Source organism: Alligator sinensis, unplaced genomic scaffold (genome assembly GCF_000455745.1).
Source record: "Alligator sinensis unplaced genomic scaffold, ASM45574v1 scaffold350_1, whole genome shotgun sequence".
Taxonomy (NCBI): Eukaryota; Metazoa; Chordata; order Crocodylia; family Alligatoridae; genus Alligator; species Alligator sinensis.
Genome location: NW_005843047.1, coordinates 105948 through 132858, shown reverse-complemented (window position 1 = coordinate 132858; position 26911 = coordinate 105948). Strand labels below are relative to the sequence as shown.

At 40.2% G+C, this 26911-nt stretch overlaps 1 protein-coding gene across 10 annotated transcripts in view; it reads right to left on the bottom strand.

Moving 5' to 3' along the window:
* PAG1 (phosphoprotein membrane anchor with glycosphingolipid microdomains 1) overlaps positions 1–26911 on the bottom strand; it is a 186628-nt gene that overhangs the window by 56180 nt on the left and 103537 nt on the right. For 4 of the 10 annotated variants that reach the window (XM_014526437.2, XM_025193421.1, XM_025193424.1 and 1 more), the window contains one exon: positions 15719–15778. The exons of 2 other annotated variants lie outside the window; for them this stretch is intronic. The gene's annotated coding sequence lies outside the window, so the exon portion shown is untranslated. Of the gene's footprint in view, positions 1–15718; positions 15779–18692; positions 18712–26911 lie in introns of those variants that run through there. 4 more of the 10 variants (XM_025193422.1, XM_025193425.1, XM_025193428.1 and 1 more) reach the window with 2 other exon arrangements.

Genomic DNA, 26911 nt, shown 5'->3' with positions numbered 1-26911 from the left:
GCAGGAATGTGAGAATACTTTTCCAGGAAGACAAAATGAAAGAATAGCAACAACAATAAGAAGTCCTTGTGTGGAATTATTTGCTAGCAAATAATCTATGCCTCCAAAAAAAACCCCAAACAAAAACAACTCCTGACCCAAATAAAACATGGCTCCTATTTTCCCCTAGTGCATACAGATGAAATGTACCCAAAAAATGCTTGCAGAAAAAAAATAAGCACAGTCTGCCCATGATGTGGAAAAACTGGATAACATCTGGTGCACAGGAGAACATATTACTACTAAGCATGATAAAAGTGAGGACAGTAAAATGATTACAAAAAGTCCAGGATAAGAGGAAGAATTCAGTTATTAAACAGGTCACCAGATAGTATCTGCTGTTGTCGCAGAAGGTCTGATTTTTTTACCATAATATGAAGGCATGGGTGAGCATATTCAGTCTACAGTATACCCAGTTTATCCTTCCATTCTTTTGTATCTGACTCCTAAAACTTCTGGTTTGCTACTCAATACTTCAAAGTCATCCAGGCTCTTTTACATAGGGCTTCCAACTTTTTTTGCTCACCCACATTGTCATAGTATGCATCTGGGGATGAGACTTAACCAGTGTAAAAAGACAGTGTGCAATGTCATCTTGTCTTGATTTAGAAGGCATCTCCCAGGCTAGATCGCAGAGTGGAACCATGGCCCAGGGAAATTCTACCATCTTTTACATCTCTTCTATCACTTTCCTTCTTCCCCTTCTAAAGTACTTCCACAATTATTTCTTTGCCAGCCATTTCATTCTCAAACATCAGGTGCTACCACACCACATTTTGTGGTTCTGTGAGTTAAGCATTGTAATTTTGTGAAAACAGTTTGAAGCTTAAAGGACAGTCTTCAATGGGAATTTAATGAGAGTTAGTCCTTACTGAAACATCTCTTATGTTTCAGGAATAGACAGGTTATAAACAAGGCAGGACCTCTGCAGTTTAAAATAGAACTTATCATTGTATTAACAGGCTTATGGCAATGTTACTAAGAATTTTCCTTTAGGTCTCAGCAGGCATGCACTACTTCACATTGTGTAAGACCATCTGCTGAACAGGCAGAATCACAGGCAGTGTGCGCCCTGCTTGGTTTGTAAATTTACCTACTGTGACTAAGTACATAACTCATTACTAAAAACAGTCAGACCCAATCTTTCCTAAGGGTAAACTAATGTACCTTATCATCCTTTAAAAAGAAAAGATAAGCCATTGGTAAGGCATTTAAATAAGATACATCCTTTGAAATATTTACCTTTGTGACCTAAATCAATATGGAAGCCTGGGCTGCAAATCTTCTTCACGAGATAATTATAATTAATAATTGGCATTCCTTGAGCATTTTCACAGTGCTGTGCAAATATTGACTAATTAAGCCTCAGAACAATCCTGTAGGCTAGCTAAATATATTAACCTCTCCTATATTTGAGGAAGCAGATGCAAAAAATTTAAGCCTATACAGGCATAGCTGGAATTAGACTGTGGGCACTTCTAGTTCAGTGGTTCTCAACTTGTTTGGATCAAGGCACCCCTGAGAAAATACCAGCTCATAGTTTTCACTTGTTTTTCTGACTACAGAAAAATAATAGAACAATTCTTCCATTGCAAAGAACTTAGATCACAATGTGTCAGAATGTTTTTAACACTGGATTCTGATTTGAAATCTTTGGGTTTATCATGTGAATCATGTTTGCACACCTAGCAGTGCTAACACTGTGGGAGCCTTGAAAGGATCTCAAGTCAGTCCAGGGTGTCACAGCACCCTAGCTGATATTACTATTTAGCTCACCACCTCACATCACATATAAGCCATAGCTAGTGAAGCTGTATGCTTTGAGCTATGTTTTTGGAGAATATAATCAAACCTCAATTACCCAAAGTCTCATGAACCAAAATGGTGTTATCTGAAGGTTAGACATGTCTCCCTAGGTTTGACTTCAGTACAGAAAGTATTTATATGAGGATGTCTGACTTCAGGTCTGAAGATTTACATCCTTATAAGTCTTTAGGCTTAAAGTCTTATTTCACTGTAGAAGGAGTTTTGCAGTAAAGATTTAATCAGCCACATCCCTGGGAAGCTCTCTTGCTGTCTGTAATTGCTGAAGTAGACCAGCAGGCTTTGATGTTGTGCTCAGTGAGAGTAAACCACAGGCACTGATTTCAAAGTCTGAAGAGCTGGCAGCCTTGTTTTCTGGTTTTGGGCATCTCTTACACCCCACAGCTAATCTCAGCTCTATTGTGATAGAATTCCTGCCCATTTCTATTAACCAAATATTACAAGATTATTCCTAAACCAGAGTCAGAAATAAAACTTTGCATATGAGGATCTAGATGCTCCTTTATTTAAAAATTTGTTAAAATATGGTCAATACATCCATTATATAGCCATAATGGAAGATGACAGAAGTGTGAAAGTTCAATTAGTGCCTTAGAGTACAAACAATTTGTCATTTATTACAAATCATGAACACAACCTTACCATCATTAACCTATAGAAAAGCATCTAAAAATCAGGCTTCCATTTATGGTAGAAGATTTAAAAACAGTAACAGCTAGAAATATCAAGAATGTCACTGAGGAATATTGATTCCATTAAATCCAGCCCTTTAATTTAATGGTCCATAGGAAAGGAAGGATTAGTTTTTAGATCTTAGTTTGCTGATTTAGTATACCACAGATGGCTTTGTTCCAAGGCTCTGGTGTTAGTCATCATGCCCAGAGGTGACAAACTGGTCTTTTCCAAATAATTGAATTATGACCAGATTACAATGCACAATTTATACAACATACGGTAGTATGAATCATATTTTTATTTGGAGTAACTCTTCTTTATCTGGAGTATTGCTGGGTTTTTCTTGTGTTTGAAATCTCTTTAGGGAAAGGCCTATGCTTTTGTACCATTGCAAAACTTCACTCACAATTTTGATGCCACATAATGACTAAATCAACGAGATAAAGAGAGAACAAATACTAAAGATCTGAGACTTATCAGGAATCCAAGGAAGAATCTTGAATTTTTGCTTAACAGGCTTTTATGGAGAAAAATCTCTCTCTAAGGTCTGGTACTCTGTTGTGTCTCCCAATACCTAATCAACATATTATGCCTTTTTAATTCAACTGAAGTGACGTGACTAGACCAGAATGGCCAGAAGAATATTAAGAAGGATGAATCAGGTTCCACAATGACTGAATGAATATTTACGGCCAAGCTACAGCCAATGTTCTTCCATCCCAGGGTTTATTCTCCAACTCAGCTCCCACATTTGCTTTTAAGGCCCTATTCAGACTAATAGGTTGGGTGAGAATTTTCTTCCACTGACAAAACCAAGCACACTATAATATTCTGTTAGTGTGTTAGTATGCGGGCAATGACGCTATATGTATCACTACTAGTTTGATGGCATTTTTTAATCCACATCTATTGGTTAGGCCAAAGGGACCTAAAATGTTAGCTGCTGTGGTAACTTTGTCTGCACCAGGGCTCTCACCACAGATAAAGACAATGGTGCTGCTCTAGCAGTAGGCAAGTTTTTTTTTTTTTTTTTTAAACAGAAATCAAGACAGGCACAGCTAAATGGACTCATTTTCTGAGGTATACATCCAGACTGTTTTAACCCATTAAAGAACAGTTATGACACAGTTGCTACCAGACCTAAAATTACGCATATCACAATTTCTTGCAGGGGGGGCCTTTCCCCTCTTTTCTTTTAGAGATCTTAGTCAAAACGGGGATTTACTTCTACTAGAGATTTTTCATTGAAACAAGTGGCCTGGGGCTTTGAGTAACAGTAGCCCCAAGATCAAAAATAATCTTAGTGCTCTCATACCTTGAGGCAATGGATGTTGTGATGCCCTTTGTCCTTATGAGGCTAGGGTGCAGATTATGGGCTAGATTCTGCTCTCAGTTATAATGGTGTCTATCTAGAGTAATTTCAGAGTAGTCATGCTGGTGTAATGGGCTGGCAATGTTAACCTGAAACACCTGCCACCTACTAAAAGTGGTATTCATACTGGAAAAGCATTTGTCTTGTTCTGCTGATAGAAGTAACACCCCCCACCTCAACCTGGATTTAAAAATGGGAGCAGATCTCAGAGGACAGAAGATTTAAGGCTGGAAGAAAAACCCTGGAAGCAGCCAGAACTGGGTGATTGATCTTTATCCTAGTGCTGTTTCCCCTTTTTGTAATGAGGCTGAAATCCTGGAAGGGTATGAGTATGGATTTTCCATGCTGTATAGCAAGTTGAGAAATTTCTCTGCTCCTACAGTGATAATAAATTGGGCCCCAAAGAACTGTATACCCTGCAAAGTTGTTAGTATGGCCATGGACAGATATTGCATTTGCAGTGCTTCAGAATTTGAATGCACAGATGTGCCCTGCCCTTGTAGCATCTCAACAATGGCAGAAGCACTACAAAAATATTCCTGAATGAAACAGAAACTTCTCTGTAGTGCTATATATACCATCTGTACAGTATACCACAGTGCTACCAGGGGCTCTCTCAACTACTTCCCTACTCCCTCCCAGATTGCTGACAGCTAGCCTGTTCCCCATCCCCTGCTGTGGGTCCCTGCCTCAGTTCCTCCTGGACCTGCTAGAGGGGAGGGAAGCAGGCAGTGGAGACAGAGGCTGCCTTTAGTCACTTACAGCCAGCCTGCCTGCTCCTCTTCCCCTGCCACAGGACCTTGCTGGCTCTGCAGTTGGGGAGGAGCAGGCTGTCAGAGATGGGGAAGCCACTGAAGCAGGGAAGGGAGCATAGGCAGGCTGTCAGTGGTCACCCCCTGGCTGGAAAGCATACCCCTGAATGCCTTTGCCACAACTTGTAGTGCTCCAGCCAGGGGTCTTTGCATGTCTGTCCCTGTATGTAGTACAACATTTTTGCAACTATAAACGTAATGCCTGTCCATGGTCTGCATCATAGCAGTTCAATCTCTGAGCGCATACGGGTGCTGTAAAGGGAGGTTAGTAAGGCTTTGTCCTTCCGTTCCAAGTATAATCAAAGCACCCAGTCTTGGATTGCACCAGTCAGACAGTTTATATAGGCACAGTGCAAATTCCTTTGGATTCAATCCCTAGTCAGGACATTGCTCGAGTAAGAAGACGCGAATTTTGGTGAGTCTTGAATTCCGCATAACAAAGTGACACACAAAAGGCACAAAAGCCTAATTTTTAAAAATTTGCAAAAAATTAGCCAATAACTACTGTTTCTAACCATGAATCTGACTAACAAGAATCAGATTTCTTTTAAGTATTAGCAGAAGCTGTACTTTGAGAGAAATGTTTTAGGTCAGATGTCACAAACCACATCAAAGACACTAAAAATGTGCAAGGATTCCCCCCACCCCAAACAATGGTTATTAGAGCTTTTAGGGGAAACGCCTGTGGCAAGCTTAATGCTAATGACCATAATATAATACAGACATTTTTAGCCATCATTATCTAAGTGGCCTCGAGTGCTAATCAAAACAGGGCCTATTATGTTCATTTTAATGGAGTTTGGCTCAGTTATACTACTAAATGGAATAAACTGCATTAACTGAGACAGGCTACAAAAAAGATAAATAGCAAACAATGCACTAAGCCTGAGAAATTCTTTAAATCTACCATAAATTGAGTTACTTTCCACAGTATCCCTATTTAAATGGCATTTCTATAACCTGAATATCAGTCTGTATAATGTAATCTAAGTATTTCTGTAGAACCCAAGTATTAAAACTGTTGCTGTTCTACTATTTACAACTACAAATTAAGCAGAGCTCACTGTGACAGGTACACGATCTGGGCCAACCCAAACGTGCCCCTGGGGGCAACCACATGCCTACTTGCCTGCCATGCCTTGTTGTTAATTAATTAATTGGTGTTAATTAGCAGGAGGCTGCCCTTGTACTGCCCCGCTGCCAGGGGGCACTATCTGCAGCTCCATTTCCTCCCCTACACCTCGCCGATGGAATAGATGTTCCTAATTATGCCCTTTTTGTCCTCTCTGAGCCTCCTCAGTTACGCTGCCCCTCTCTGGGGCTCCCCCAATAATGCCCCCTCCTCTGGGGCTTCTCAGCAACTGCCCCCTCTCTGGGGCTCCCCGGTTGTGCCGCCCCCTCTCCGGGGCTCACCACACCTGCACTGGGGCTTCTCAGTAACTGTCCCCTTCTCTGGGCTTTTGCCCCCTCTCAGGGCACTCCTCAACACTGCTGCCCCCTCTCTGGGTCTTCTCTGTCAGGCAACCCTCTCTCGGGGCCTTCTCTGTTAAGCCACCCTCTCTGGGCTCAACATGCCTGTACTGGGCTTCTCAATAAGGTCGCCCCCTCTGTGGGGCTCACCAGGCCCTCACTGGGGCCTCTCAGTAAATGTCCCCTCTCTGGGGATTCTCAACTGCCCTTCTCTAGGGCTGGGGTCTATGCACCCCAAACGCTGCGCCCTCACTGGCACTCTGGTCCTCACACTCCTCTGTGAGTCCCCAATGAGGCCTCCTCCAACCCCTAATAGCCTCTCCCAAACCACCAGTCACAAACAACAACATAAACACAAGCCCTTCGGCTATAACAAAAACAGAAGCCAACCAGCCCAAACAACATTTGGTCCTACCAGTGATCCTTTAACTCTCAGATGCAGCCCCTGCATCAGGTTTCCCCTCTCTCCCAGGGCAAAGAGCTCCTTCCTCTTTGGCAGCTGGCAGGGAACTGCTTCTAGCCCCAGCCCCTAGGGTTTATAAGGGAGCCAGGCCCTGCCCCTTCTGGTCAGCTGACCTTCCCTGGTTGCCCTGGCAACCCACAGCTGGGCTCCTTATTTCCTGCTAGGGCTTCCTCCCTAGCAGTTTTCCCCCTCTTTGGGAGCAGGGCACCTCAGTGCTCTGTGACACTCGCATTTACCTGGTCTTGCACCCTTACATTGGGAAAATGGTGGCATGTGTGAAGTCACACAAGCCTATTCTCCAACATCCGTGTATACAGGAATCTTTCTCCCCTTGGTCTGATCAGACAGAAGGTAGGTTTATTCTTCTTCATCTTTGGAAAGGTTATGGAATTTAATTGAGGCCTGTGTCTTCATGACTTTAGCAGGTTTGAATCAAGTGATCTAGGCCAGATATTCAACAAGCCTGAGGCAGAATAGATCAAACCTATGTGGATTTCTGTAAGCAGTGTAGGTTAGTTCAGGAGCAAATACAAACACGCATTTGCCCTTTGGTGGTGGAGGCAAGCAGGCTGCCTGCGCTGGCCAAGGCTAGCAGCTTGGGGGTGCTCTTGCACCCCACAGACCCCACAGGCTCTCTGGGCTGCTAGAGAATGCCAGGCACAGAAAAGTGGCCAGGCCACCCCTGGGTCCACATGGCTTGATTGGCTGCTGGGGCCATGTGGCAGAAGCCTCTGTTCCCCCTCCACTCCCTGTTGCCTGGCTGCGACTGATAGCTTGCTGCAGGCAGGAGGTAGGGCTAGGGACAGAGCTTTCCTGTTTTGGGTCTGTGAGAGCCCAGGAGCAGGGCTCACTGGGCACTCAGGTGGAGCAGCTAAGAGTGGGGTCAGTGCAGGCAATACTCCCTGTGAGGGAGGCTAGTGGGGGGGACCACAAAAGCACCTGGGATGCAGTGACCTAACATGAATCAATAGGGGATCTAGTACAGAAGTTTGATGCACCAAATGAACTTAAATTGATTGAGTGTACAATGATCCAGATCTATCTTAGACTAGGTTCCGCCATTTTTAAATCAGTCTGTGTGCACTGAAGTTCTGTTGTGGTATGGGTACAGATTGGTTTTTGGGCACTTATACCAGTGTCCGTACCTGGCCCTAGAGTATTCTGGCAGGATTCTCATTCTCTGTTGAAGTCCCCAGGCATTCATAGACATTTCTATAGACTTCTATTGGTTTTAGTGTCTACAGGCCTTTTTATGAAATGGAGAGACCTTAGTTGCTACCTAACATGTGTTGTGCAGGTGGATTGAACCTCATCAAAACTACAAAAGCATTTCATACTGGCACAATCCTAGTGTAGATACAGTTTATAGTGTCAAGTGAAATAAGTTATGCCAGCTAAAGTACTTGTTAGTACAACTAGGGCCTTAGACAACCTAGAAACATCATAAAAATGAATATCACTCTCTTAACCCACATTCATTACTGACAAAAATTATAGGATAGACCTAGTCATACTCTGCCCCTATTGACTAGAGCTACTGTGAAGGGTTTCACAACTCTATTCTCCTTCCCCTTGGAGATATCACATGCATCTTTGGGATCTACAAGCCAGGAGCTTATATATGAGGTATTTCCCCAAAGAACTCTACCATCCACCAAAGCTTACCCGTCGCAAAAACAGGCATTACAGCATGATTAGGATTTGAACTGAAGGTCTCTAAAGTCATCAGTTTGATTACTATTTGGCTTCAGTAGGTTTCTCATCAACCAAGAAGCCTATTTCTCACACCTACTCCCTTTCTCTTCGTCCTAGCTAATCTTTCCTTTGGGTATATATTGCCCCACTGCATAGCCCAGTCTATACTGCTATCTTGAGTCTAAAGTCCCCAAAACACTACTTACATTAGCTTCTCCCAATTCAAATAAAATAGGCTTTTGTTATGTTTGTTTTGCTATGCAAATTGTTAGAGCAGTTCAAAAGTTCATTTGAAAATTGACGTGAAAATAATTCATGCATGATTTTTATTCACTCAGGATTAGTTTTATAGTGAATTAAAATGAAAAGCTGCATGTATAAACACCCAGTCACAGTCTACCATGCTAATCAGAGCTGCATTAAATCTATGCTATTAAATGTGTAATTAATAATTAATTGTTTTAATGGAACTTGACTCTGATGGAAGGCAAATGTAAATACCAACTGAAATATTCCAAATGCTCCAAAGTAAGTGAGTTGTTCTAAATAAATAACAAGTTCCTGATCCCAACATCTTTCAGCAGGGGCCAGATGGTCTTCAGGGAATATGGCTCTACAATAAACTTACTCTGAGATTCACATAACAGCTCTCTTTCCCCCATATATAAAACAGGTACAATACTAACCTAGCTCACAGGAGAAATTAAGTAGATAAATGGGCATGGTATTTTGCAAATGGAAAACAGTTATTCTTAGATAAGCTCAGCAGCCAGGTGGAACAAACAGCAGCATCCTAGAGGAGAGAATAACTGTCCCTCCCTAAACAACTCTACCACCTGCCTACAGTATCTTGAGTGAGGTGGCAGTTCTCTTAGACCTCTGCAAGGAACGGGTGAAATAGGATGGTCAACAGAAGCGTTTCTACAGTAATAGAAGTAGGCTTATAAATAGGTATTAAAAGATACTGGAATAATATATTCAATTGAAGAAGATGATCCACTGATGTAATATTTACTCTAAACAGGTTTTAAGCCAAGGAAAATGGATTAAGACACATAAATGGTGCTCTACATGCTTTACTTGGTGAAACTTTCCATTGAGACCTTAAAATAGGAAGCTCCATCTGCATGGTAAAGAACTGATAGTTCATTTTGTAATAAGTGGCGGTTCCTCTAGGGAAACTGCTGTAAAATGCTACGTATACAATGGCTGCTCCTCTGAGTTCAAAAGGCTCACAGAGCTTCAAAGGGTGGAGTACTGTCTGTATGATTTACATTTACAAAGTGCTTTGGGATGAGAGATGCTATGTCAATGTAAAATATTATTCCACTATACTCTTCTTAATTGGGACACTAACATAGAGTTGCTTTATAGAAATAACTTCTAGGAAACTAATTTAGTCCCATGATAGTGAAGGTCCTCAACTGATTGACTAGGACAGTCTTAGCATACACACTACTTAATAAGGATGAATTTATCCAGTGACAGATAGGTATTAGTGTTTAGTCAGGAGTTATGTAGGTTTGGAATTCTAAGATATCTTATATAGCAGCCACCAAAAGAAGAGTAAAAGGTATGCTTTGTTGAAAATTTTAATGATATTGGGGGAACTCCATACCAGCTCAATGCTTCCTAATCAATAGGTCTGAAAAGTTAGATCACACTGAAGTGACAATAGAAGTAGTTTTAGAATGAATTGATAAATTAAATACTAGTAAGTCACTAGGAATGAATGACATTCATCCAAGAGCTCTGAAGGAACTCAAAGGTGAAACTGAACAACCGCTGGCAATAGTATATAACCTATCATTACAAATGGCCTCTGACAGAGGACTGGCAGGGTGTCAACATAATGCCCATCTTCAAAAAAGGTTCCAGAGGTGATGGAAGGAGTTCAAAAGTGGGGCCCACAGGGATCTGTGCTGGGTCCAGTTTTGTTCAACATTATCATCAACAACCTGGAAATAAGGGTGCACAGTGAAATCTCTCAATGTTACACATAATGCTAAATTATTCTGTAGTCAAGTCCCAAGACTACTTGACTAGTAGTCAAGTCCCAAGCTGGTGGAGAGGAGCTACAGAAAGATCTCACCAAGCTAAATGAATGGGCAGAAAAATGGCAGAAGAACGCAACTGTCAAAAGTGCAAGGTAACGCGCACAGGGAAAAATAACCTCAATTATACATATGCAATGCTAGGTTCTGAACTAGCTAAGAAAAGACACCTTGGCATCATCATAGATAGTTCTCTGAAAACATCAATTAAATGTGCAGTGGCAACCAAAACAAGCCAAAATGATGGACATTATTAAGAATGGGACTGAAAACAAAATGGAGAACATCATCATGCCATAGTATGTCCACAACCATGGTATGTCCACATCTTGAATAATGTGTTCAGTTCTGGTCTTCAAAACTCATAAAGAATATAGTAGAATTAGAAATGGTACAGAGAAGGGGAATCATGATGATCATGGGTATCATATCTCCCCTTCAGCCTTTTAGAAGAGACTATAAAAGGCTAGTACTCTTCAGTTTGGAAAGGAGAAGGCTGAGGGGACATATGATAGAGGTATATAAAAAACATAAAGCATGTAGACAGAGTAAATAGGGAACTGTTAATCACCAAGTTCAAGAAAACTAGAACTATGGGGCACTCACTGAAATTAGCAGGAGACACATTTAACACTAACATGAAAAAGTACTTTTTTTTTTTACACAGCACATAGGTAACTTTTGAAACTCATTACCACAGGAGATAATAGAGGCAGACATTATAGTGAAGTTCAATATGTAATGGATGAATTTATGGATGATAGCTCCATTAAGAGCTATTAAACAGAATAGTTAGGGATGTATCCTCTGGCACCTCTAAACAAATAATGGTGGATGACAAGGAGGATAGTGAACAGGGGATCACTCTAGATGTACCCTATTCAAAGCTTTCCTTCTAAACCATCCACTCCTGCCACTGTCAGAAACAGAATTCTGAGTTAGAAGAACCACCATCTGACTTAGAATTCCACTATATATAATCTCAAGTAAAACACAGTGGGTGCATCTACACATGCAATTAACACAAAGCAATAAACTCTGGATCAGTTTGAGCCAAAGTAAACTGCTCCTGGGCTCAGTATCTATACCTGCACCTGGGACAGAGCAGGCCTAGACTGGTAGAAAGCACAGGGGGTCATTCCTGAGATCCAGGTGGCAGTGAAGGGGCTGGCTGGGGGCATGAGGGTGCCAAAAGTGCGCAGACTGGCCCCTGGCTGGCTGGGTTTAACAGGCTCAGTTTATGTCCATGGACAGTGCCTACATGTGCATTTAAGCATAGTAAACTACCCTGGAATAAGATGGTACTATCTCTGACAGTACTAACTTACACCAGCATAAATTAGTTTACTGTGTCCTAATACTGTTGCACATGTAGATGGCGATGCTTTACTTGGCAGCTAATTATTCTACTCCGCAGGAAAGTGCAGGTGTAGACATGGCCAGTGAGGCTTAGTCAATGGCCAGATGGAATCATATGGGATTCATCCCCCACTTCAAAAAGAAAATGTGATGTCAAATTTGTTAACATAATATTAAAAGCTTGAGAAATTAGGCATTTGAAATTCAGGAATTGAAGGATAATGCTGTAAAGTTCAGCCTTAGCACTGTCCCCTCATGGTTATAATGTAGAATGTAGCCTACTGTAGCCAATTTGTCAGTTAATGATATAGAAAATACGTGTATTTCTGCCCTATATGACTTACAGTCTTCAAGACTTAGGATGTATACCATGTTCAATTTGGCTTCAAACACAAGACAAATATGAAGAAAATAATTTTCACAGTATTTCAAGCTACCCTATAGGTTTGAGTGGATCCAACAGGTTTGAATTTGAATAAAGTCTATTGCTCCATCTAAATATTCATAACTTAAAAGCTCCTGAGACATTTTTCTTTAAGATTAGCCTCATTTTACACTTGTCATTGATCTTTTAAATTCTAATTTATCTTGAAAACTGGAGGCCTGTAAAAAAAAGTTCCCCTACATAATATACTTAAATATTATATGCACTGACAACTATAGTCTAATAATGATAAGAAAATGCCACATTTTAAAAGCACACACACACAAGGCTGAAGATTTAATAATGAGCTCTCCCAACTTTTTTCATGCTTTTCTCAATTCTAACTTCTCATTAAGCTAGCTTCTCCTGAGGAGGGAGCCTCCAGATTTAGCACTGCAAATGTATTCTAAAAGGATCTCTAAAAGTAATTACTTAGCAGACTGAGTGAAAACAAGGATGGCTGGGCTAGCAGCCTCTCTCTCACATGTACATGTTCCCAAATCAGATGGGGAAATACTATATACAATATTTATTACACAAGTTTTTGGGACTGATGCCAACTTCCCTCCTTCTTCGGACTGAAATGCACTACACTGTGACAGATAATAACTTTGAGGCTGATCTTAAAATTCTTTAAAAAGGTGGGGCAATGGGATTATTCTTCCACTTTACCATAAATAGAAAAGCCTCTGTTTTTTCATCCATTCAACCTTATTTCTCAATTTGCAGCCCCTATTCTAAATTAACTTTGAAGACCAGGGTTACAGAAGTTACCCGCACAATCCTTTTATCTCATTCCCCATCTCCATGACATCTACAGTGTTACTCCAGAGATTTTTTAAATTGCTATTGAAGCACTTTCCTTTCCATAGCATCAAAATTCCCCATTTCCTACCAATTTTCTGAAACCAAATCGTTCCATTGCCTTTTAAAAGAGCATTGCTGCACATTCAATCCAATAAATTGATCTGATAATGTCCCTTTTACTTTTCTACAAATAGTATTAGCTATGTTTACTGAGTATAAAAGTGTAGTAGAAATGTCTAAGCAGCTACATACCCTGAGGGGAAAAAATAATTCAATTTCTCTTTTCTAAACTAATCCATACTTTTCTATAAGAGATTATGCCTCAATATGGAAAGCATAGAACATTTGCATTAGCTATATTTCAGGAAATAATTACAAGAAGGTACCATATAACAGACCTGATTAATTAGCAATGACATGCAGAAGGCGTGTCTACATGTGCATTAAGGTGCTTTTTCTAACATGCATTAAATTTAGGCACTGTCACATCGGAGGCACTATACACAAGCAGAGGCAGCTCTGACATGCTGTTATCTGAGTATGTCAGAGCAGACTCAATTAATTGAGTCTGCTGGAGCGTGGCAATTACTGTGCTCCAGCAGGCCTCCTGTGTGTCATGCATCAGCATCCCCATGCTTCAAAATGGCAGTGAGGGCACTTTATCTAAAGCTTATTGAATGAGCTTTAGATGAAGCACCCCCGCCACCATTTTGAGTGTGGGGATGCTGATACACGAGATGCTTCAGGCACTTTAATTACAGTGGCTCTCAGAGCCGTTTTAATTAAAGTGTGCCCCTCCCCCTGTCCCAGAGCACATGTATGAATGCCCAGAGGTACTAAAGAAATATGCATTAGGTTGCCTTAATCTGCAGTAATGAATGCACGCAGTTTTTAAGTGGCACTTAGAGCTCAGTAGTCTATTTTACTGCACGTTTGCATAATTGCAGTTTTTTGCATGAAGCTTTAATGCACATTAAAATAGACTACTGCACATTAAAGCACACGTGTAGACATGCCTATGTAGGGATATCAGTGTAAGAGTGGATATCTTTCATAGCAGTTCATTCACTTGCACCCTAACTTATAAGTGTTATAAGTGGTAACTTGTTTGTGTGGCCACATTCCAAGTATAGGTTTCTTTAACTTTTTAAACAATTCTTATCTACAAAAAGGGGTCTTGATTTTTCTCATATGGAAAAAACCCTCCATTTTATTCCATTAGGATGATTCCTTCAGCCTGTGTCCCTAAGCTCTGCAGAATGATGCTCACTAGCCGCATCTACACAAGATGCTGACTGCACGGTAGCATCGTGGGACAACAACCATGACACAACACTACTGCACAGTACTAGCAGGTTATTGTGCAGTCAGCATCACAAAAAATATACACATGGATGCTACTGAGTAGTAACTCCGGTTACTGCACAGTCAGTGTCTTGTGTAAATGCAGCCACTACTTCCCACAGACAACCTTGACCCTTTTCAACTGTTAAATGAAGTCATTTGCTTTGCATTCTGCAACAATTTATAATTGACTTCTGTGACTGGATCCATGCATGCTCGCTGTGGTGCTAGGAGAGAAAGGGTCAAAATGTGACACCTTCCAGGTCAGCATGGGAAGATGTAGTTAACAGACATTAAGCAGGAGCCTCCTGTTGCAATTCAGACAAGTTCCCTTGAAGAAAAGATGTGCTCTTTCTGTATTCTCTTCTCTCTTGAGAGCTTCTGAAGGAGCTCTACAGGTAAGGTGAAGCAAAGCCCTAAGCAAATGGCTGTTCAAAACCTGCTGGATGAAAATGGATTTCCCTAAAAAAACCCAGATTTCTGGTGTAGTTTCAAAGTAATATCTTCTGGACTCTTCATGCATCTGAAAGCACTTTCCCCTAAAGAGGGAATGCAGCAGGAACACCTAGCATTCATATTTAGGCTTAGTCTACCCTGGGAATTTAGGAATACGTACCATGTTAGTAAACTCAGATGCCAGCCTGTTTCTACTTACCAGACGTTAAACATGACTTTGTACTTTGTGTTTACAGGATCATACTTAACTATGACAGATAGCTTTTTCTTAACTGAAACTATTCTTTCACTAAAGGCAAAATTGAGTTTGATCAGGTTGGTTAAAATGTGTTTGTAACACATGTAAACAATGCATTCCCCGAGTACATACAAGACCTGAGTTGTGCTGCTTCTCCAACAAAAGGAAAATATTTGATATTTTATTATCCCAAGCAGAACAAAGTGTGTCTTGAAGACCTCCACACCATACAATAGTCAGAGTTCAAGGTTTCAAATAAATTTCTCAATAGTCCACTTGCTGGTCTAGTCAGATGATCCTGCCTTGAGCAGGGGGCTGGACTAGATGGCCAGTTAGGGCTAGAAGGAACCTCCAGCCCTATTTTCCAATGATCCTAAAACATGGCATACATCTCCTCTATGAGGAAAAATGGAAGCTATTTAAGGCCAGTAGGAAAACATGTATGTATGTTTATACTACTAGACATTTTAACACCATTTAAAAAAAGCAATACAAACCCGCAAGTAAGCTAATCATATAACGGTTAGGCCATGGTGATAAAATGACAGTATATGCAATTTGTATGAGAAAAAGCATTAAATCGATCTCAATTAAATTCTTGTATTAAAATTCAGTAGTTGTACAAAATTAAAAAGTACAACAAATAAAAACAGAAAATCAGACTTTTTGGGGGGTGTTTTACTTACCTGGCAGCAGTGTCCACCCAGCTTGTCATGCAAGGTCTTTTCCAAAGCAAAGCTTGTCTGCTGAAAAATGAAGTAATGACTTAGAAACCATTAAAAACATTTTGCCTGATCCTATGTAAATTATAAGCTGAGATGCATCTTTTTGTTTATAAATTCCCATCAGATATGTCAAAGCTAAATGTGCAAGCAAAAAACATTCCACTTTAAGTCTACCCTGCCTGCTTTCTCTCATGCTTTAGAGGAAGTAGCTTATCTACATTAGTATATACAAAAAGAAAGTTCATTCACTAAATACTGAATGAAATAAAATTATGCAAATGAACCATTTTAGTGTGCACATACCCCATACACTTTATTACTGGAATGAACAGAAGCTGTGTAATTGCTTGACAAATTAAGCAATATGATTAACAGATGCAAATCCAAAGCCAAAGCAATGTGAAAGTTGGGCCTTGCGGAAAAGCAAAGGCCGAAATTTCACAGGTTCAGAACAAGTGTCCTATTTTGATTTAATGTAGTCGATATGTATCTATCCAACTTAAACCAAATCAGTGCATTCTATTCCAAAATAAACATGCCCATACACAGACTTTGACTGAAGTAAAGGTGAGGATTTAAACCAATATAATCATTGCAGTTCTTTTTTTGGTTTTACTGTAGACAAACTATAGCCTTGAACTTCCCTGCTTGTGGGTTCCTAATGCTATCCTAACATTAAAAAAAAAAGCACAAACCTTTAATTCATTGTAATCTAATTTAGGGTCTACAATTCTCCTTCATTTGAAGGCAGTTTAATCCTATCTTTTGTATTTAAGAAGTAGCTTCAGGTTTGCTTTTTTTTTTTTTTGGAATAATTTTTAGGGCACAGAAGGGGGTGCTTGGAATTTGGCAGGAAGGCCAAAAGTTTTATCTTGCCTGCTGACGTTCTACAGATGGCTCAGTTAAAACACTCATGAACGGCTGGGTATGGAGCCTAGCACCATCCACCCACATTCCAAGCATCAGTCCTGCTTCATGGACTGGTGCAGAGAAAAAAAAAAATCAAGATTATCCCTAGTCTTGTTCTTGTCTCAGTAGTTCTGAAAGGATTTGTGTATCAAGGAAAGAAAAGGTCCCTGTGCTGAAGTCAGACTATCTTCAGGTACAAACAACTAGTACCATCATCTCCATTTCCCAGGGACAAGATTTGCTTCATATTTCCTGACTTGCCTACCCAGTTTGTTGTTGGCCTGCTTGCAGTTCCTGCTCTTTGGCTGGTTAGCGAGCAGTTACTGTTTTTGGCAGCCTGTTGTCCAGTGTGATAGGCAACCACTGCTGTTGTCATGAGCAGCCTGTTGTCAGCGATTCACATATAAAGCAATGTGTTTGCTATTCAGAACAGTTGTTCCCTGAAGATTAAAACAGAACAGGAGCACAAAGTAGAGTGTGCCCACTGGGACTGGCACATGCTACCAGGCACACAGATGGCATTAACAATGTCTTCCTGAATGAAAACATCCAGGTACGCAACACTGGGTATTGCCATACATGGCGTGAAGTGAAGGAGAAGCTCTCTCACTAGACCCAATATGGCAAGGAGGAGACTTTCCTCGTTTCTAGCTTTTGTTTAAAAAGAAAATAAAGTTAGACACAAATTTCAGAAGCCATTTGTAATTCCAGGTATCTGGAGATGCTTAAAAAGGAATCTTTTCAGTGCTGAGAGCCCACCCTCTGAAAGTGCATTATGCACTTAATTAAGGTACCCCAGATTGCCAGGCACTAATTTTTGCAATCTTGTTCATATTATATTCACTAATTAAACTGATCAAATATATTTAACTAACACAGCAGAAATGTTTTCCATAATAGACTTAGAACTACAATATTCTCAGGGTATGACAACACTAAAAGCATCCACAAGACCTGTTGCTGCTTAGACAGTATAGAAGGAGAAAAATAAAATAGTAGAAACAGTACAAAAAAAAATTCACTGGTAAGATCACAGGAGAAATATATTTGTATTACAACACAAAAATCTGCTTACCACAGTTTGTAGTCTAGTAATAACAAAATGCCAAAATAAATATTGCTCAATAAACACAAGATGTTTTTTCTTTCTGCTGTGCTACGTGGAACAAATGTTAATTTTTCACCACAGTGTAGAATGTTTTACACCACAGGGATTACCCAAGAGGTAAAGAACTGGTAATGTGCACAGGTATTTACCCTGTCTAATGGCTGTATGTTAATGCATCTATACTAGCAAAATCCAAGCAACGTTGCATACATACAGTAGCTACTGGCTGAAAAATGAAGACTAAAAGAAACTAAATGTTCTCTTCTTCCTCTGTTGGGAGCATATGCCAATTTTCCCATTAATGGTAATAGGATCTACACGCATATAAAGGGAAACAGACAAACTTAAATAACTCTAATATGAAGAAAGACCATTAATGCTCATTCTAAACTGCTTATTCCTCCAAAGAATGCTGAACTCCTATTTTGTTCCTATTGTGTGCATTTTAAATTAATCACTGATTAACAGCAGTAAGTAATGTGTTACCATATGAGTGAAAATATTACCTTCAATTAAAAAGGTTTCTTCCCCCAGGAACACATTTTTATTCTACAGAAGGCACCATGAAAATCTATTAACAGCACATTATAAAACTCCTTCTTGTAGTTAATCCAGTTCTTGGAATTTTGAGATTCTTGTCCGCTCTGCTATTTTCTGATTCTGTATGCACAGCACAGATCTCTACCTTATTTGGCTGCCAAGCCTATTACAGTGAGCAAACAATGCCTTCTCTGTCAGAACAGAGAATGAATAGTATCACAAAGAGACTCCTCTAATCTACAGCCATGTACATTTTACTTCTCTTTAGAACAGTCTAACTGGGATGAGAAAGTATGGGAAAACACTGATGATTTAAAAAAAAAATCTTTATTAACTAAAAAAGAGAAAAAAATGTGCATATTATATACAAAACCTTACCTTTACAGATTAAATGAAACACTAAACAGCAGGATGTCTCTCCCTTTTGGTTCACACTTTTTTATCAGAGGTGTGAACATCTGAAATAGGGGAGGAGTTATTTGATATACAATTAACAGCTTGAAGCAACCGTTTCTATCCATTAAAAATCAAATTTGAGAAGAGAAATCTGACAGTCATGACACAGCAATGGGTATTAGAATTCTATCTGCTACTTATTGTGTTTTGAAACTGACTCTGAATTACTCCCCTCTCCTTTGATTTCTGGAACAGAGCATTATGCTCTGCGAGTCAGAAATCACACATCAGAACTCCTTACAGCAAGTCTAGCTCTTCACTTTTTCCATACACCATCACCATTTTATTTTTCCAAGAAGGCAAAAGGGTAGATGATCTCCCCAAACAAGTATTTTATGAGACTTTCTGCCAACAATGAATGGCATTCTTAGCAGATGTTTACAGCTGTCAAGATGCAGAGAGGAGGAAGGCAGGATAGTGAATTTAATAGCCAGTTCCTTGCACAGCTTTGGCAATAAATGATGTACGCCAGCAGCCTCTTTCTAAAGCAGATGTGTGGATTTTTCCTTATGTTATGAAGGGATGTTGTATATGCTGGCACTTATTTTGTATGATTTCAGTTTGTTCTCTTATCTATTGAGAGCAAAAATCAAGCACTGAACCTTCACATGCCTTAAAACTAATCATGTAAGTAGATTCACCAAACCTGTATGCTTAAAGTTAATGTAAATGTAAACACAACTTTGGAGGGCTGACAGACTCAGCCACAGTGTAGACTTTGCTATAGAATGCTTCTAAATTGTGAAGATCAAGTGAAATAACAGAGACTGACATTGCAGATCCACTGATGTCAGTGGCAAAACTCCCCTTAGTTTCAATCAGGCTACAATTATAAATAATCCATTCTTAAGGCAGCTTGAGAGGTTGTGTACTTTTAAGATATTTGGGAACTTTAAAGCTTATTTAACTTGAACATTTTTAAATACTGAAAATGAACTTTACAAGAAAAAGGAGAAGATAATGCTGCTGCTTCATACATCTGATTTCTAGTAACAACCTGCTGGGGCCATGAAGCCGTGGAATGGAACAATTCTGGATTCATTCCAGTTCCCTGACTAATTATGGCAACATTACCATAATTCCCTGTGCAATTCATATTAATTGGCACTTACTGACAGTCTCACAGCAGCCCTCTCGCATCCCCAACAGGTCCTATCAGGTCAATTTGAGTATCTTTGGCAAGGCAATGTGGAACACTTGTGTAGCCAATGTCCAAGCAATACCTACTCATTTCTACTTAGCAACTTTAACACATTTGGGAATTTTACCACTACTTTAAACATTGCTTAAAATGTTGAATGGCTACAAATATTTAGACAACTAACAATCAATCCTTGTATCTGAATTTGTGAGGCATGGTGGCAAAGGCATCTTACTCTGGATCCAGGTCTTTCCCAACTCTAAAGAAAGGAACATTGTGCCCAAAACAAATCTGGTTTCTTGCACCAAAGGCTGCCCCTACTCAACCTCGTTTTAAGTGGATACCTGGTCATTCCGGCTGGGGAGTTAAAGGCACTCAGATATGATGATAACCCAGGTCCATTCCAGTTTGTGCCACTGGCTACTTAAACTGACACACTCCAACCACTCTAGCTTGATATGTTCCAACCACGGCTAGGCTTAGGCAGACCTTGGACCTTTTGATCTTGCAACTGAATTTAGGACATTGGAAAGGGAAGTTTCCAGAATGATTTTTAAAACAACAATTACTATTATTATACCTGGTGCATTTGGAATCCTTTGCATTAGGCCAAATTCTAACATTCTTACTCAGGATACTGAAATATTCAGTGGGAACATTCATGGAAACTGAGTAAGAGCCACAAAAGTGCTTATCCCCTTCATTGTACACATTTATTTGAAGGAAGAATAAGAAAGAACAGTCCCAAATGACCAGCCGTCTTTATAATTTATATTTCCAATCCTGCTTTCAAAGATAGTTCTCTAAATTTATCTGGAAGGAAATAAGAGAGAAACGAAAGAGGCTTCTCCTTGCCACATCTATAAAAATCTTGAACAGATACTGCATCTGCTAGCACAGTGATGTTCAGATCCTGCCGGAGGCTATAGAGCAGCACCACAGAACAACATTATTACCTTTACACACAAGTGCTGCAAACTGTGCCTTGATTTAGGAAACAAATATATCATTAGGAATTAGGAAATTAGAATTTGGAAGTAGAAAAAATTAGTATTCAGAATAAATAAATATAATATTGGTTAAACGTTAGTTATGAATATTCTTTGACAGGAAATCTGACCTATACAAAAATTATTCCGGAGGACAATACACTTTTAGCTTAAGAGAGCACTGCCAAGTGGATGGGCTTCAAATCTGACCCCTCCCCCTCCATAAAGTTATACAATAGATCTCAAATTTTGTGTTTTCAAATAGTTGCTTTGGTGCATATTTCTAAGACCAAAAATGAAATGAAGCACCAGAAAGCAAGCCCAGAATATAAACAGCAAGGGAAACAGTGTGTAAGCCATACATTCATTAAGAAACATACACTGTTAGATGCAAGTTGAATCAGTTCAACTAGGTACTTGTCAACTTCCATCAAGAATGCTGCACTATAGACAGTATTTATCATCTCCTCACTTTAAATCTGTACTGTACTTTGAAATTTGCAGGCTACAGTATTTTTCATAACATTTTCTCCTCTTCATTTAACATCTGAATGGCATCCTAGCATAATGCCTAGAAAATGTCTTGGGTTGGAGGTGTTTTTTCCAAGAATGTCATCATTAAATGGCAGTCATTCTAACTCAAAAAAATGGTTCTACCACAAGGCAACAGATGTACTTGTGGGTATTTAGGAGAATTTTCTGTGTCATTTCATCTCAACTCTGACATTTTATCTTGCTCTGTCCCATCAGACTGTCAAACAAAAGCTCATATACTTAGAAATCCACATAGTCCATCAGGGCAGAGCCACTCCTACTGGAAAGTGTGTACCTCACAATAGAAATAAAAAGTACAATTTGCACAAATAATAGTTCTCAGAGGGAATTATGGAGCTACTGTTAATACAAGTTATTATATTCTTCTTTAAGACCCTTTCCTAGCTGGGTTTGTATGACCCTGTGCTATTTTGGTTCTTTTCATGCCTTACTACCTGCTATTTTAGAACCTCCTATGACATATAGAGGTCAGACCATTATTCTCTATTGCAGTGAAACTTGCATTAAATTCCAAAAAGGTAGAGAAAATGCTTTTCATGCCCACATTAAGTACAGAATACTGTATTTTGACCTTAGATACACCAATTTAAATCTAAAAAAACTCAATCAACCTCCAACGTGTTTTGATGTGTACCAGCACAACTGAGACCAGAATTCTTTCTATGCATGCGCCCTGTACCCAAATGTACGTGTGTACACACACACACACACACACACACACACACACACACACACACACACACACAGAGGAATTTCTCAAAGGATGTAGCATACAGGCTTAAGGCAGTCTAGATGGCAAAAGAACTCTGACACTGAATGCATGAATGACTATAGAACTACAGAACAAAAAGCTAAAAAGAATATCTTTCAGCTATGTTCATCTTGAAAAATGCCTCAGAGACTAGAAATAAAGGTGGTTTGTACTATATGAGGGAAAGTAATCACAAGAGTACAATACTACCTCTTCAGAATTGATGGTGCAGTGATTAGAACTTTCAGTAGGCTACTAGTTGGAAAGTTGTATTTGATTACCACATTTAAAAAATGTAATATACTTCCCTCCAACAAATACACTATATATATCAACAAATACACTATATATATATATATATATACACACACACACACACACACACACACACACACACGTAGGGAGGTACTCTGTAGAATAATATATAAGTTTCATAATTCCTTCCTGATATGAAATATGATTTAGAACATGCTGAACTTTAGGAAGCAATTGGAACAAGAATGTCAATTCAAAATAAACCTTTATAAATATCAGACAAGCTTTAAGCAAATATCTTTACCCAGCAAAATTAGAAATTACACTTATCAACTGATTCTGTACATTAAGTGTTACATCAAACCTTTAACCAGCCAAACACAGTTGGGGGATAATACGATCTTCTATCTCTGGAGATCTGGGTGCTCATGGAAATGAGTTAAGCAGCAATCTCACTAAACCCATCTTTCTGAACTTGTATTTCTGTCACATAGTCTGGGTACTACTGTACCTTCCTAGTATGCTATATGCTTTGTGAGTTACTTTTACTCGTAACTGTCAGCAGCCAGGGCCACAAGCTAGCTAAACTGCCATCACTGGCTCTAGTTGCCTGAATTGACTTGCCAGACTCAGGCAACTAACTACCTCCAGCTGGCTTGAGCTGCTGCTGGGCATGGCTGCCTGCTTTTAAGCAGCAGGCCTTTCAGCACTCAGGAGAACAGATGTTTCCCTGGTTAGCCCTGGGCTTCTGACTCCTTGTTCCTAGGGCTCTTGGCGCTGTTGCCTGGTTCTTACTTTCCTGTTCCCCCACTTGTTTGAACCAAGATGAAGTCCAGAAGAAATGCCAGACTCCAGACCTGCCCCTTGTGCTTCTGAACTGCCTTACCACTTCCTTGGCCCCTGTGACCGACTCCAGACTGTCTGTCAGCTCTTAGTTCATGGCTTAGCTAGGTGATTGCCCATGCCTTGGTCCCACACAGCACTAGCTGCTTGCTCCAGACCCTCTGGCTGGGAACACTGGTCTGGATCCCTGCCTCCCTTACCACACTGATGAAAATGCTACATGATCTTTCTCTCCACTTGGATTTTACATCAACAAAGCTGGCTGGAAACTAAATACTCACATCATGTAACAGTGAAAGCACAGCCTCAAGAAAGTCTAAAGTTGCCACTGCATCAGAGGCACTAGATAGGTGAAAACATATGTTAACATAATTTAAACTAGTTTTGTATACTACTATAAATTACACCAGGAGGAGGGGAAAAATGGATCTTAGGGTAGCTGTATAGAATAGGATAATATTACTGTACTTCACCACAAAGGGTGTTTGCCATACCAGGTGTAGGTAGGTTACTTTAAGCTGCATAAACCTAGATCAGGAGAAGTACATACAGCAAATTGCCCAGGAACAGTGCATGCTGCCGATTGCTGCTGCTGGGAGTGGTATGGGGAGCCCAATGTAAGTAACTTAGGGTAGGGCTGGGAGTGGCAGGATTTGGGGGGGCACAGAGTGGGGATCTGCCTTGTCATGAGGGGAAATTGGGGAGGGAGAGGGTACTAAAAACCAGCCCAGTTAGAGTTAGGATGGGTGGGAATAGCACAGCCCTGGGGTTGGGGTGAGTGACTGGGCTTTTCTAGCCCCAGGGCCGTGTTGTGAACTCATGCAAGTGTTTATGAGCTAGGATGTATCTGATCTGGAAGGGGTTAACCCATTCTTGACCTACATTAATTCATCTCCACCTCCTGAGAGGAATTAACTTAGATCTGGTGCACCTTTTTTTTGGCCAAATTCAAACCCTCTGAACACCTGTATGATTGGGCATTTAGATCAACCTAACTGTGGCAAGGTTGATCTAAACGTAATGCCTATGCCTACGTAAGTGGCAGAGAAGCAGGTAAATAGCATGTTAGCCTTCAGCAAATGGCTAGTCTGGGATAGTTGTAGACATATGACAGAGTAGTTTACATGGTGGAGTTCTGCCCCCGATTCTTTAACCAGTAATTTTTCACCAGTTTAGGTAAAGTTATCCCAGTTTAGAGGATTGCAACCTACATCAGGAAGTTTGCTGCTGACTTTTTCGAAGTTGTTCGCTGCTCTCTTTTGGGTTCTTTCTACTCTCAATTGCAGCTTGCTAATTTTTTATTTTTGTTTTTAAATAAAAATTGTGTTACAATTGCCAAATGGAATCTATCTTCATAATCACAAGATGTCTTTTATTTACAGGTTTCAAAGGCCTTCACCTATCAGCCACACTATTTTGAGAGTGCTATACAGCATTTAATTTAATGGAACACAAGTCTTGACAAACTAGGGCTTTTTTTTGTCATTTTTCCACTCTTTAATTAAATTTCAAATCAAATCCCTCTCTGGACTCATGATATTCAAATGTGTTTAGATATAGCTTAAAACATCCATTTTCCCAAATTGTCATGGTTAACCAGCAGGAACTCTGTTGTGTTAGTTGGAAATATAGACAAGATTTGATTATCTAAATCAAATTGCTAAGCTATAAAAGCACAAGGGAATCCTATACTTTTTAAAATGTCAAATCTAATTAAAGTGTTCTAGAAATAATATGTCAGGTTACAGGATATTAGTGAACAGAAGGTTTGGAAATGTAGTTGCTATCATGGTAATTGGTAAAGTAGCCCCCCAAAAAGTATTACCCAGAGATTTAATTTTAAGCATACAAATGTCAAAGAGAGATGAAGACTGACATTCTTCTGTCATTGTTTGACAAATCATAACTGTGCAGTTGGGGAAAAAAAGGGAACCCTGGAATTTTGACTTTTCCTTTCAGCAGTGTCAGTACTTCGTCACCACTTAGGGCTGTCCTGCATCCTGTTTCTAAATGCTGGCTCATCTTTTTGAATCGTGATCCAGACAGATCTGTGTCTATTGTTGTTCCTTTGCTGCAAGGAGTGTCATGGCATAGATGTCATACCTGACAGTCAGCAAAAATGTAACAGAGAAACAGTTCAAACTTAGATTTCATAGACATTAGGGGCTGGAAGGAACCTCAAGAGATCATCAGGGCCAGCCCTCCCACCATAGGCGGGAAGTCAGCTGGGATCAAGTGACCCCAGCAAGAAATATATCTACCTGTTTTTTAAAGGAATCCAGAGTAGGTGCTTGCACCACCCCTGTGGGGAATCTGTTCTAGACCCTGGACACGCACCGTAAACAACTTTTTTCTTATATCCAGTCTAAATCGGCCTTCCTGGAGTTTATGGCCATTAGACCTTGTTATCCCTTGGGGAGCTCTGGTGAATAGCTGTTCTCCCAGGTCCTGATGTACCCCTGTTATGTAATTGTAGGCTGCCACCAGGTCCCTGCTGAGCCTTCTCTTCTCCAGACTGAAGAGTCCCAAGTCCCTCAGCCTTTCATCATACGGCCTTCCCTCCAGGCCTTGGATCATATGAGTAGCTCTCCTCTGAACTCTCTCAAGCCTCTCCACATCCTTCCTGAAGTGGGGTGGCCCAATAATGGATGCAGTACTCCAGCTCTGGTCTCACCAGGACCAAGTAAAGCAGGACGATGACTTCCCTGGTTTTGCTTGAGAGGTACTGGTGGATGCACGCCAGAGTTTGGTTAGCTTTGCCAGCCACAGCATCACATTGGTGGCTCATATTCATCTTGTGGTCAATCAAGACCTGCAAGTCCCTTTTGGTTGTGGTGCTAGCGAGTGTAGCACTGCTGAGCCTGTAAGTGTGCTGGGGGTTCTTCCTACCAAGGTGCAACACCTTACACTTCTCTGCATTGAAGGCCATCAGGTTTTGATTGGCCCACCTTGGGACTATGTCCAAATCGGCCTGTATCCCCAGCCTGTCCTGCCATGTGATCGCCCTCCCCCATAATTTGGTATTGTCTGCAAACTTGGCGAGTTCACATCCAAATCCAGATCATTAATGAAGATGTTAAAGAGTACCATCCCAAGTACCAAGCCCTGAGGGACTCCACTGGTCACCCTGCGCCACTTTGCAGCTTTCATTATATAAACAGTAATTATTAGCATTTAAATTTCACTTCAACAAACATATGCACCACACCAATTATACAAGCACTTCTACAATCATATAGATTTGTTTCTTTATGCTAACTGTTCAGAATATGCTTAAATGCTAAATCTGAACAAATGCAGGTATGAATAAAGCAGAAAAAGTCTCTTCATGAAACTGATTATTTGGTATTATCTCTGAAATTTGAATATAACACTTACAAGTCTTATATGGCTGCAACTAGATTTAGACAGACTACAAAAGTGGGCAGATGAGAATAAGATGGGGTTCAACGTAGATCAATGCAGGGTGCTGCCCCTTGGGAGAAGGAATCCACAGCATACATACAGGCTGGGGAGTTCCCCTCTTGAAAGCAGAGGCGGAAAGGGATCTCGGAGTCATTATTGACTCCAAGATGAACATGAGCCGCCAATGCCAGACTGCAGCCAG